General features: G+C 35.5%; 1 non-coding gene across 1 annotated transcript; it reads right to left on the bottom strand.

Moving 5' to 3' along the window:
- Positions 1-4,635: 4,635 nt before the first annotated feature.
- LOC140010076 (small nucleolar RNA R71) lies at positions 4,636-4,742 on the bottom strand. Its single transcript, XR_011817343.1, has one exon. It is a non-coding gene; the product is annotated as a small nucleolar RNA R71 (small nucleolar RNA).
- Positions 4,743-13,124: the final 8,382 nt, after the last annotated feature.

The following is a 13,124-nucleotide window of genomic DNA, read 5'->3' as shown; positions in this document are numbered from 1 at the left end:
TGACACGGGATAACCAGGAGTGATTCGGTGTAATTCGACCTTTTCAATCCTTCATGGTGACGTTTCGACGAGTTAAGTATTCCGGAATCGTATCGTCCCGATATCGTATCGGAAGGCCCTGAGACGTGACTCGGCTGAGTCTTTGAACCATGCATACATGTAAGCAAACAGCACATGATTCTCCCAAAACTATGAAAAACAAACCTTTGAAACTGATAGCCCACAACATTTTTAGGACAAAATCAAGTAATGATAAAGTGGACTACAGGAATTGAGAAACAGGTGCATAATAAGTACCTAGCAAAGAACAAAGCTTCTATGCTCCTCGAGAAGCAAAGCAGCAGGCAAGAAAACTTGAGAGCAGAACGAGGAAGCAAGAGAGAGAAAGAGAACAATGTGCTGCTGAGTATATTGTCTTCTCAGACTGTAAAGGTAGTAACACGATACAATCTTTTACTACCTTCCATGTAGCACCCTTCGAGTTTTTGAAAGTTTATACTTACCTCCTTCATTGAATGGGTTCATACTAAATAAACATTAATCCCGAAGGTACAAGTTGGATTTTAATTACAAAATCAACCTTGTTATGCTCTTAAGAGTTTTTTTTTTTGGTTGATTTCATATTGCACTCTTCAACTGTATTTTGATTCCTACTTGTTCCTTAATTCTTTAATCCCTAATCCATACCATGATTTCTACTTTGATCCCTAAGCTATAAATTTTTTTGGGCCCCTAAGTTCTAAATTGAGACACTTTAGTTCTTGGCTATGCTCAGACTCCTACTTTGGTTTGTAAATTTATTTTTTCCCTCTAACTCTAGAATTCTTTTTTGGCTTGTTTAATTTTATTTTTTTTATACCCTCACAACATGCAAACATGCTTCTCACTTGACTACTATCCTATTAGTTTCGGAGATTTGTTAATGATTTTGCTTAGGTTTAAAGACAAAATGTCCTAGTTAATAATCTAGGGACCAAAAAGAGATTTGAGAAATAATTAGAGGGTGAAAATGGAATTATACCTTAGTTTTTAGAATTAATCTTTCATATACTGATATTGTATACACTGTCAGTATTAGATGAGTGATAATTAAGAAAAATTTGAATTTGAAATTCAATTTTTATATATATGTTATAGATCGAATAATGATGATGTATATTTTATTAGTGTATATATAAGATTTACTCTATTCTTTAAACTATTCTTCCTTCTTAATAAGTCAAACCCTGAACTTTCTATTACAACATAAAGCGTATCGTATATAAAAAAAAAGTAAGGCATTTTACCGATTAATTTACGGTTGGTTATTATATTCTAAAGAGTATGCAAACTCCTTTTTGTATCCAGTTATCATTCTGTTTTCCTAACCATATAATTTGAAAAATATTGCTAAAAGGCAAATAATAAAGGGCCAAAAATCTCGATGGCCATTAAACTATTTCCTGCATCTACTTTTTACCATCAAAGTATTTTTTGTCTCAATTTAGCTACTCAACTAACTAATCAGTACACTGTAGCCATTTCATTAGATTTTGCTCTTAATATACAAAATAAACCTAACATGTGCAAATCACGTGTCAAAATCTAAGGGTAAATATATCTACTAAGTTTCTCGACTTGAAGATAAAAAATTTCAACAGCCACTAAACTGCTCTAATAGTATACTTTAAACCACTCATTTTTTTTGATTCAAAATGACCACTCAACTCACAAATATGTATATTAGTGGCCGTTTTGTCCAGCTTCGATGTTAAACCTAATGGAATGAGTTGCAGGTGCTCTGCACACACTAAAAACTATAAGCGAGTTCATCCAAAGATATGAGACAAAAATCTGAAATAGCTATTGAACTATACAGATAATATATTCTTAGTGATCTTTCATTCAAATTGGTCACTTAACTCACCAAATATAGTATATTAGCGACCTTTCAACTATTAAATTTTATCATTAAATCTATTAAATTAGCGATCTACTATATTAAATTTACTATATTAAATCTACTATCATTAAATCTACTGATAAGAGTTTATTTTACGTATTTTTAAGTGCATTTTATTAGTTAATTTTGAGTTGATTATTTAGTTTTATAATTAAAATAAAGAGGTTTTTGGTAAAACTATATATTTTTGGTTAAAGTGGATAATATTGCATTTCTAGTGATTTTAATGGTAAAAACTTCATTTTTATGCAGGAATGATGATTCAATCACCAAAGGATGTCAAATGAGGTGAAAAATAGATATTTGGTGATGAATTTAAGTGGTAACAAGAAGAATGAAGTGAAAAACGTTCAAGTGAGGAAATGCAATACAAGTCAGTTTTGACACTCTTCGGTATTTCGACCATATCTAGAGTTACACTCAGCCGATTGAGGTGATCTTTATACCATTTTAAAGGTAAGAAAGAGACCTACAATTCGTATGAAGACATCGAAATCAAATTCTGCCATTTTCATGGAAAAAAAGTCGGAATACAGAAGCTGCATTCTGTGGTCGGAAGTTAAAACAGAGGTTTGACCAGGTGATAGTATGTCAATCATATCTCAGGCTACAAAGCTCCGATTGGGATGATTCTTAAAGCATTGGAAATTAACTCAAAGGGCTACAACTTTTGTGTTTTGTACAAAAGCTAGTTCGGCCTTTATCATGGAGAAATTCGCAGTTGAAATAAGGCCAGAGTGAAAACGCGAGTAGCCAAAACGCGAGTTGATGCCGCGTTTTGTGTAGGCGCGTTTTGTAGCCGAAATTCTGCAATTTGCTCAACCATTTCTCTTGTGTTCATACAATTTTCCAGCTATAAGATGCAAGGGAATTCGGTGCACATGCTTTAGAAGACAATAGGGCAAGAAAGGTGGCATATTTTCAAGTCAAAAACATTGGTTATTGACTATGATAACAAAGTGGAGATTTGGGAATCAAGGGTTGGAATTTGACTTGGAAAAATGGAGCCTTTGAGCAGTTTTTATGCAGAGACTTTGGGAGAGGTCAGACATCCATCGGTAGCTAGTATTCTTACTAACAAACATATTCTCTCTAGCTAGAAACTTGCAAGGGGCAATTGAGGTTTCATCTTGTAATCATCTAAGTTCAAGACAAAGGAGATTTTTGGAAGGCTTCACCATATCTTGGCTAAGACTTTCTTTACTCTTTTTGTATTTGTAATTCATGATGATTTACATTAATGAAATTATGAGTGTTTCATCATTCATGAGTAGCTAATTTCCTTTATCTAGGGAGTAGATGAAACTTATGGCCAAGTGATATGAAATGATTGTGATTTATACTTGTTATATCTTGTATTAACTTATGTACTTGTGTATGTGGGATTACTTGTTGTTGTTTGATCACCAATAGCAGGTTTATAGTTGTTTTTACTCATTGAGAAATGGTAAAAATAATGGAATGACATAAGTAGAGCTTGAGTAGTAAATTCATGAGAATAGAAATACATTCAAGTGGATGAAATCTACAGTTCATGTACGCACAAAACAGATTTAGTATTTACCAAGAGATTAGGAAAAACTAATCTATTTTAACCCATTATTATCATGAGAATGTGATTTTGGTATTTTTGGAAATGAATCATTGGTTAAATAAGAGTAGTAACAAGTGTTAAATTCATTCGTTTTAAATCTTTTGTGTCATATGTGGAATCTACATCCCTAGATCTTAATATTTAGTGAATTCTACTCCTATTGTGAAATTGCATTTATCTAGTTAAGAATTTTTGTAGTTGAATTAAATTTTGAATTTTCTGCTCAAATTTATTGTGAGTCTAAATAATAGAGTAAATTAGTATCTAATAATTGTTTTAATTACTCCTCGTGGAATCGACTCGATACATACCCAATATTACGATTTTGGCCTGTATACTTGCAGTAAAATGGGTATAATTCGGAATTAAACTTGCACTTAAAGTAAAAATCCGTCAAGTTTTTGGCACCGTTGCCGGGGAGCGACAATATTAGAGCTTAATCAACTCTATTAATTTAGACAGATTTAGTTTTATTAGTTGAGCTGATTATATTTAATCTTATATTGTAATCAGTTTTTGACAATTGAAGTTGCATAATATCTCTTATTTCTGTTTGTAGTGTATGCACCGGGCATCTCGGAAAGTTACACCTTTCGATCCAGAAATTGAGAGGACACTACGTAGACAAAGGAGGCATCCACCACAGCAAGAGGAACAAGAGATTTGGCAACCAATAGAGAAAATCTTAATAGAGCTACCATTTGAGGAAGAGATGGCCGAAAACGAAACAAATAGGTGAGTTCTACGAGATTTTGCTCTACCGGGAACACAAGGATCTCAAACAAGCATAGTAAAGCCTACGGTAAATGCTAACAATTTTGAGATTAAACTATCACTTATTCAAATGGATCAACAATCTCAATTTGGAGGTAATGCAGTAGAAAATCCTAATTCACACTTAACTACAATTTTGGAAATTTGTGATACAATTAAAATGAATGGAGTTAGTGATGATGCTATAAGGCTAAGATTGTTCCCATTTTCATTAAGAGATAAGGCCAAACTTTGGCTACACTCTCATGCTCCTAATACTTTCACCGGATGGGATGATTTATCAAGAGCATTCTTGAATAAGTATTTTCCACCAGGTAAGACTGCTAAGCTAAGAATGGATATCACTAGTTTTAGCCAATTGGAAGGTGAATCATTACATGAGGCATGGGAAAGGTTTAGAGATTTGCTTTGAAAATGTCCACATCATGGACTGCCGGAGTGGTTAATCATACAAACCTTCTATAATGGTTTAGCTTTTTCTACTAAAACTATGATCGATGCTGTGACAGCCCCACCTCCCCCTAAGGCGAACCAAAGAGTTCGGCGGACCGCCTGCCCCGCTCTCGCCGGGACTCAGTCGTTCACTCAAGCAAATCAGAAATAAAACAACAAGAAAGAGCAAAACAAGGATCCAAAACTTAAAACAAAATTATATACATTGTTATCTCAGAAGGAAGTACAACCGTCGAAGATACAAAGGTTCTCAATTCACCATACAAACAGCCCGTGCCAAGCACTAGGGCGAGAACCATTACAAAACCAAAGAACTAGACCAACTTAGTCTATACAGAGCTCTCGTCCTTGCTCGCCTTCCCCTGTTAAGGAAAAAAAAACTAAAGGGATGAGCTAAAAGCTCAGTGAGGTTCTGAACACATAAGCAGCAATCCATCCAAAACATTAAATATAGAATTTCAATAATTCAAGTAACATTTACAATGGAAAGCGATAATAACACATACATTAAAAGGATACAGGCTCACTAGGAGCCATTTGTTCGTTCGTTCGTTCGTTCGTTCTCCTGACATTCCCCTTATTCCTCCATTCACTTGAAAATACATTTTTGTAAGTAAAACCCTCGTTCGTTCGTTCATTTCATTCACCCCCTTCCCAGACATTGGCCGGGCTCCACCAGATTTCAAGGTAATACTCGAGTATACCAAACGTTCACACCCAGGGTCACCATATCGCCCGACCGAGTCCGCTTCTGGCTCGAGTTGATCGGTAACGAAGGGCAGGGCCCAGTTCAGCCAAACGGCTTACATTCATGTGCAACTAGCATTTAATCATTAATCATTGAAAATTTCACATTTACTTAGGTCGAGTGCGATAAAGTACACACTCGCCTAGAAAACTCGTTTTAACAATCATTGAAAGCACTTAACACATTATCAATCAATAATAACAAGCCAATAAGTCAAGGAAATATAACAAAAAAGGAACACTCACCTATTTACGTAAAACAACGTGCAAATATCCTTCCTGATATTACTTCAGTCATCGAGAAAACCTAAGAGTAAATGAGAAAGAATATTACAGTCTATCTAGCACAAACAAATAAGTGAAATCAAAGAAAAACCGGCAAATGATAAGTAAAACGTATAAAGACGCCTTTCTAGTGAAAAGGGGATATTTGGATCGGAGGACGAAAATAACTAGGGTTTCATAAACCAAATACAAAACTAACTCAAGCGGGTTATAAAATGTCCGGCGGAAAACACTTGGACCAAAGACAACTCGGACTCCAACGAGATAGGCTAAAAATATTGTTTTCGGAATCGTTTAGATAGTTCAAAATCAACTCATACCCAAGCAGCTAGTATAGACTAAACGTCATGATAAAATCATGTGAAAAGGAGGACAATACTACCTTACGTTCACACTTAAAATATCACTTAAAAGTGGTTCACTTGTGGCCGAGAAAACCCTAAATCATACATCTATATTTTGGGAAGGAGTAAGTAGCATTTGAAGTGTTAAACTAAAGAGGTATCATGTTTTAAAATGGAAAGTCGGTCATGGTATTGGCCAAACAAAAGTATACAAGTTCAAATAGAAACTTAGCCCTCGAGCGAAAATTTGGGCAGCACGCCCTTTGTATTTACCTATTTTTCCAGCCATTTATGGTTTCATTGTTTTCCTCAATCAATCCCAAAGTCACACACAATATCATCTCATTTCAATAGCCATTCCATAGGCTCAAAGTCATATAAGTACAAAAATTCAATTGAACAACAAGTGCGGAAATGAGCTTTAGTAAAAGACAGATTTGATAGGGTTTTGCGGAAAGGACACATCCGAGGCTACGCTTATCAGATTGGTGTGAAACTTATACCATTTCGAAGCTAAGACGAAGTCCTACAACTTTCATGAAGATCACTTGGTCTAATTTCCAGTGTAACCTAATCAAATTCCCAGTTCACAGAACCAGGTTCCAACTAATCGGCTAAGTAACCGTACTACATTTAAATGGTCATATCTCAGGCTACCAAAGTTCGTTTAAGGTGTTCTTTGAGGCGTTTAAAAGCTAATACATAGTACTAAAACTTTCATGTTTTGGAAAATGGCCAAACGGATGAACTGTCTAAAACGGATCACTGGAAACATCCTAGGCAGCGAGGGTATTTTAGTCTTTTCACAAGAAACGTTGCTCCGATTGAGTTGAAATTTTGTAGGTACCTATAAAATATTATTCTCTACAACTTTCATGTTTTATTCTAAGCCTAATTCGGCCTCTAACATGATGCAATAAAACCGGACAGAACAAGGCTGAAATTTTCCAGAAATCTGGAATTTTGGGATTCAATGGAAACTTTCTTCATTTATTGCCTCAATCCACCACCACAACCTCCTATATAAGTTTAGATACAACATATATCATCCATATAGCAAGTATAGGCAGAAATCATCAAACCCTAACTTACATATATCACCTTTAAAATCATCACAACAACTTGTATCACTACTAATCTAACCAAAACATGAATTATACAACAACTTAAACCAAAATAAAAGAACCAAAGCCATGGGTAGACCTTATACCTCAACAAATGAAGCTTGCAAGAGTAATACTTCACCTTATCTTGGAATTTTTGTTTTCCCTAGCTTCCCAAGTTCACAACTCACACTTTAATCGGTTTAGAATTTTGTTCCTCACTTGGATGGCTCAACTCAAGATGAAGGAAGTTTGTTTCTTGCTCTCTCTTTCTCCTCTCTTTGTCTCGGCCAAGCAGCAGAAAAATGAAGGGAAATTGAAGCAAACAAGATGATAAGAAGGTTGGACTTAGCTTGGTCAAGGAGCCATAGGGGTGTGACACTTGTCACCACCAAAACCAACAAAAATTTCTTTTTCTTTTCTTGCATTTTTAGCCCTAAATTTCGGTCAAAGCCAGCTGGAAATAAGGAGATATTTTGCTCAAATATTAATGATCTTGTATGGTAAGAAAGTGGTGGTCAAGCGGTGTGTTCAATCGGTAGTGCACGGCTCACGTCGGTTCGCACCGTTTTTCTTTAAATCACACGTACTAGGGTTTTTACTTCCTATTCACTAACTTTTTATCATTTCTTCTAATCACATATTATTTCTCACCCAAAAGTCACTCTTAAGCACCAAATTTGATCCTCGCTCCGTACCGGATAATTACACGACGGATACACGAAAAACCCTATTTCACTTCGAATTGAAATCGAAAAGGAAAACCCTAATTTTCTATGATCATTGGCACTTTTTCTAGGGTGATTAAGTAGCAATATGGTATAGAATAATAATTTTCAAATAATTTTCAAATAAAAGGAAATTTTCAAGAAATATGTAAGGAATTTGCAAGTTCTTACAGATGCAGCTGCAGGTGGAGCTTTAATGGGTAAATCACCCCAAGAATCTCAGAATTTGATAGAAGAAATGGCTGCAAATAACTACCAATGGGCCAATGAGAGAGGTAATACAAGATGTCACGCAGGTATGATAGAAATGGACACTCTCAATATGCTGAGTGTTCAAATGAATAATGTGATGAAAATGCTAAGTAGACAATATGGAGTTGGTCCAAGTTCATCTAATGCACATGTAGCATGTTGTTCTATATGTGGAGGTGAACATGATACTAATGAATGTGTTGATTCTGAGCAGGTACAATTTGTCAATAATTATAATCGAAGTGCTCAAAATAATCCCTACTCGAATACTTACAATTCGGGGTGGAGAAATCATCCAAACTTTGGAAGGAAGGACCAAGGAAATCAACCAAGGCCAACCAATCCACCGGGGTTCCAATCAAGGCAACCACAAGCTGAAACTAAACCTGATTGGGAGATGGCGGTGGAAAAACTTGCTAAGGTTACCTCGGACAGATTTGAACGAGTAGAAGGGAGACTGGATCAACTCACTACAATGTACAGGAATGTAGAGGTTCAAATTGGCCAAATAGCTAGTTCCTTGAATACTCGAAATCACAGAGAATTACCTAGCAAAACTGAGGTCAATCCTAAAGAACATGTTAAAGCCATTACTCTCCGTAGTGGTAAACAATTAGAAGATCCTCCAGTGGTGGAAGTTGAGAAAGATGAGAATGAAAAACAAGAAGAGAAGCAGAGGAACCAAGAGGCGATAGTGGAAGAAAATAGTCGGGAGAATCCAAGAGAAAATCAACCATCATCCTCCATTGCCATTCCAATACCTCCCGCGGTTCCATTTCCACAAAGATTAAAGCAGAATAAGTTTGATAAAGATTTTAAAAAATTTGTTAAAATTTTCAAACAATTGCATATTAACATTCCTTTTTCCGATGCTATTTTACAGATTCCGTCTTATGCGAAATTTCTCAAGGAAATCATGACTAGAAAAAGGAAGTTGGAAGACTGCGAAACAATAGCTTAACTAAGGAGTGTAGTGCAATTATACAAAATAACCTACCACCGAAATTGAAGGATCCAGGGAGTTTTTCTATACCTTGCACCATAGGTAATATTGATTTTTCTAAAGTATTGTGTGATCTTGGTGCTAGTGTATCATTAATACCTTTAACGGTGGCTAGACAATTGGGTTTGCATGAGATTAAACGCACTAATATTACCTTGCAACTAGCGGACAGGTCTATTAGATATCCATTGGGAGTGTTGGAGAATGTATTGATAAAAGTTCAAAAATTTATCATTCCAGTAGATTTTGTAGTGTTAAATATGGAAGAAGATGTATCTATGCCAATTATTCTTGGTAGAACATTTTTAGCTACTGCAGGTACTATTATTGATGTTAAAAATGGCAAACTTAAGTTTCAAGTAGGTGAAGAAGAGATAGAGTTTAATTTGCATGAAATAGAAAAATACCCTTCTTCTACCGATCATGCATATTCTATCGGCACAATTGAAAAACTAACTCAAGAGATTAGCCAAGTCAATTTTGACTTCGATCCTCTTGAGTATTGTTTAATGAGTTTAGGTATGCAAGATGGAGATCATGAAAAAATTGAAGAATTGGCTAAGTATTTGGATTTTCAAGCACCCTATAAACGGGATAATGTATACGAGAGTCTTGGCCAAGGAAAAGGATTTCTACAGCTGTCGGAAGTCGAACCTCCAAAATTAGAGCTCAAACCACTTCCAACTCATCTAAGGTATGAATTTCTTGGAGAAAATAGCACTTTACCTGTAACCTGGATGATGAGCAGTGTACAAAGTTGCTAAGGATTTTACGGAAACATAAGAAGGCAATCGGATGGACAATTGCAAACATTAAAGGTATAAGTCCTTCGATATGCATGCACCGTATTTTATTGGAGGAAAATTGCAAACCAATAGTTGAAACACAAAGAAGACTCAATCCAAATATGAAAGACGTGGTAAGAAATGAAATTCTCAAGTGGCTTGACGCAGGTATAGTCTTTCCTATCCCGATAATATTTGGATTAGTGCAATTCATGTGGTACCAAAGAAAGGTGGAATAACTACAATCGTGGGTAAAAATGATGAATTGATTCCATCTAGACTTGTGGTAGGGTGGAGAGTGTGGATTGATTATCGTAAGTTAAATACGGTAACAAGAAAAGATCATTTTCCCCTACCATTTCTTGATCAATTATTGGAGCGAATAGCTGGATATGAATTTTACTATTTTCTTGATGATTTTTCAGGATATAATCAAATAGCTATAGCTCCAGAGAATCAAGAGAAGACCACATTTACATGTCCTTATGGCACTTTTGCCTTTAGAAGGATGCCATTTGGTTTATGCAATGCACCTGCGACTTTTCAACGTTGCATGATGGCTATATTTTCAGATTATATTGAGAAAATTATGGAGATATTTATGGATGATTTTTCTGTGTATGGTTCATCTTTTGACCATTGCCTTCATAATTTGGAATTGATTTTGCAGAGATGCGAGGAAACAAATCTTGTACTGAACTGGGAGAAATGCCATTTTATGGTAAAAGAAAGAATTGTCTTAAGACACAAGATTTCCTCCAAGGGAATTGAGGTGGATCAAGCCAAAATAGAAGTCATCAAAAAATTGGCACCCCCAAGCAATGTCAAAGGGATAAGGAGTTTTTTAGGACATGCAGGCTTTTATAGACGTTTTATTAAAGATTTTTCTAAAATAGTAAAGCCATTATGTGATTTATTATGTAAAGATACGCCTTTTCAATTTGATGACAGTTGTTTGGTTGCATTTGAAAGGTTGAAGAAGGAATTGATTTCGGCCCCAATTATAATTTCGCCCGATTGGTCACTACCATTTGAATTGATGTGTGATGCAAGTGATTATGCGGTTGGAGCAGTTTTGGGACAAAAGAAAGAAGGACGGTTGCACGTCATTTACTATGCTAGCAAGTTACTAAATGAGGTACAACTCAATTATGCAACAACAGAAAAAGAGCTATTGGCAGTGATATTTGCTTTGGATAAATTTAGATCTTATTTAGTAGGATCTAAAGTTATTATATATACGGACCATGCAGCTCTTAAATATTTGTTACATAAAAAAGATGCAAAACCTAGACTAATTCGGTGGATTCTTTTATTGCAGGAATTTGATGTGGAGATAAAAGATAAAAAGGGAACGGAGAATTTAGTAGCGGATCATCTATCACGCTTAGAATATATTCCAGTCAAGGATCAAGTTCCTATTCAAAAGAATTTCCCGGATGAGTTTGTTCTAGCAATTATTAATTCTCCATGGTATGCAGATATTGCTAATTTTTTGGTAAGTGGAGAAATTCCAAGGGGATTTAATTACCATCAAAAGAAAAAATTCTTACATGATGTCAAAAGTTACTTTTGGGAGGAACCATTGCTGTATAAACACTGTGCCGATGGTATGGTACGTAGATGTATTCCCGAAAATGAGGTACATAATATTCTATATCATTGTCATAATCTTGAAACAGGTGATCATTTTAGCACTTCAAAGACTGTGGCAAGGGTATGGCAATCAGGGTTTTATTGGCCAACTATGTATCGAGATGTTCGGGAATATGTTAAAAGTTGTGATGCATGCCAAAGAACTGAAAATATATCTCGAAAGAATGAAATGTCCCTAACTACATTCTTAGAAGTGGAGTTATTTGATATATGGGGTATAGATTTTATGGGACCATTTCCAAGTTCTTTTAATAATAAGTACATCTTAGTAGCAGTGGATTATGTTTCTAAATGGGTAGAAGCAATCGCTTCACCTACTAATAACTCTAAGGTTGTACTCCGGTTTCTTAAAAAGAACATTTTTTGTAGGTTTGGTATACCTAAGGCCATAATAAGTGATGAAGGAAAACATTTTTGTAACAAACAACTAGATTCCTTATTGTTTAAATATGGCTGTAGGCACAAGACATCACTCCCGTACCATCCTCAAGCCAATGGACAAGCGGAGCTAGCTAATCGTGAGATAAAGCTCATTTTGGAGAAAACTGTAAATAAATCACGCAAGAATTGGGCTACAAACCTAAATGACACACTATGAGCTTACCGAACGGCATTTAAGACTCCCTTAGGGATGTCGCCGTATCGTTTAGTCTATGGAAAAGCTTGTCACTTACCTGTAGAGATTGAACATAAAGCTTATTGGGCTATTAAAGCAATTAATATGGATTTTAATCTTGCAGGTGGAAGGAGATTACTTGAGCTGAGTGAATTGGAGGAACACGGGCTACATGCATATGAAAATGCCAAAATTTATAAAGAAAAGATCAAATATTGGCATGACAAGCACATTATTCCTAAACAATTTCAGGTAGGGCAAAAAGTGCTTTTATTCAATTCACACCTGAGGTTATTTCCAGGAAAATTGAAGTCAAGGTGGTCTAGACCATTTGAAGTCACTCAAGTATTTCCCTATGGAGCGGTTGAAGTGGCAAATTCAAGAAATGAAAGGTTTAAGGTCAATGGACAACGATTGAAACCCTACTTGGCAGGTGAAATCGTATCCAAGGGGCTTATATGTCTTTTGGGCGAGCCCTCTTCAATTTAAGAACCCTAATATGTGAGTCGAGCCAACGACTATAAACAAGTGCGCTAATTGGGAGGCAACCCAATATTTATGTTATATGTGTTAATTTGGTGTGATTTTGTGGTTTGAATAAGTGTTTTAGTTAATTTGTTATTTTTGTGTTATAGGATTGACAATTGGAAGCAAGAATGACCATTTGAGGTAAAAAAAGGCGAACTTTGATCAATCCACTCAACCCCTTGATTTGCGTTAAAGGTGTATTTGATCCGTCCAAAAGGGGTAAAATGCATGTTTTTATCATTTTACATGTGCGCACATTGATAAATTTTGCAAACAAATGATCTATGATGCATTTTGAGTGATTGGGGCACCAA

The sequence above is a fragment of the Coffea arabica genome, chromosome 6e (assembly GCF_036785885.1).
Source record: "Coffea arabica cultivar ET-39 chromosome 6e, Coffea Arabica ET-39 HiFi, whole genome shotgun sequence".
NCBI classification, from domain to species: Eukaryota; Viridiplantae; Streptophyta; class Magnoliopsida; order Gentianales; family Rubiaceae; genus Coffea; species Coffea arabica.
Note: the sequence above shows the minus strand (reverse complement) of the source record. Positions and strands in the feature narration are given on the sequence as shown.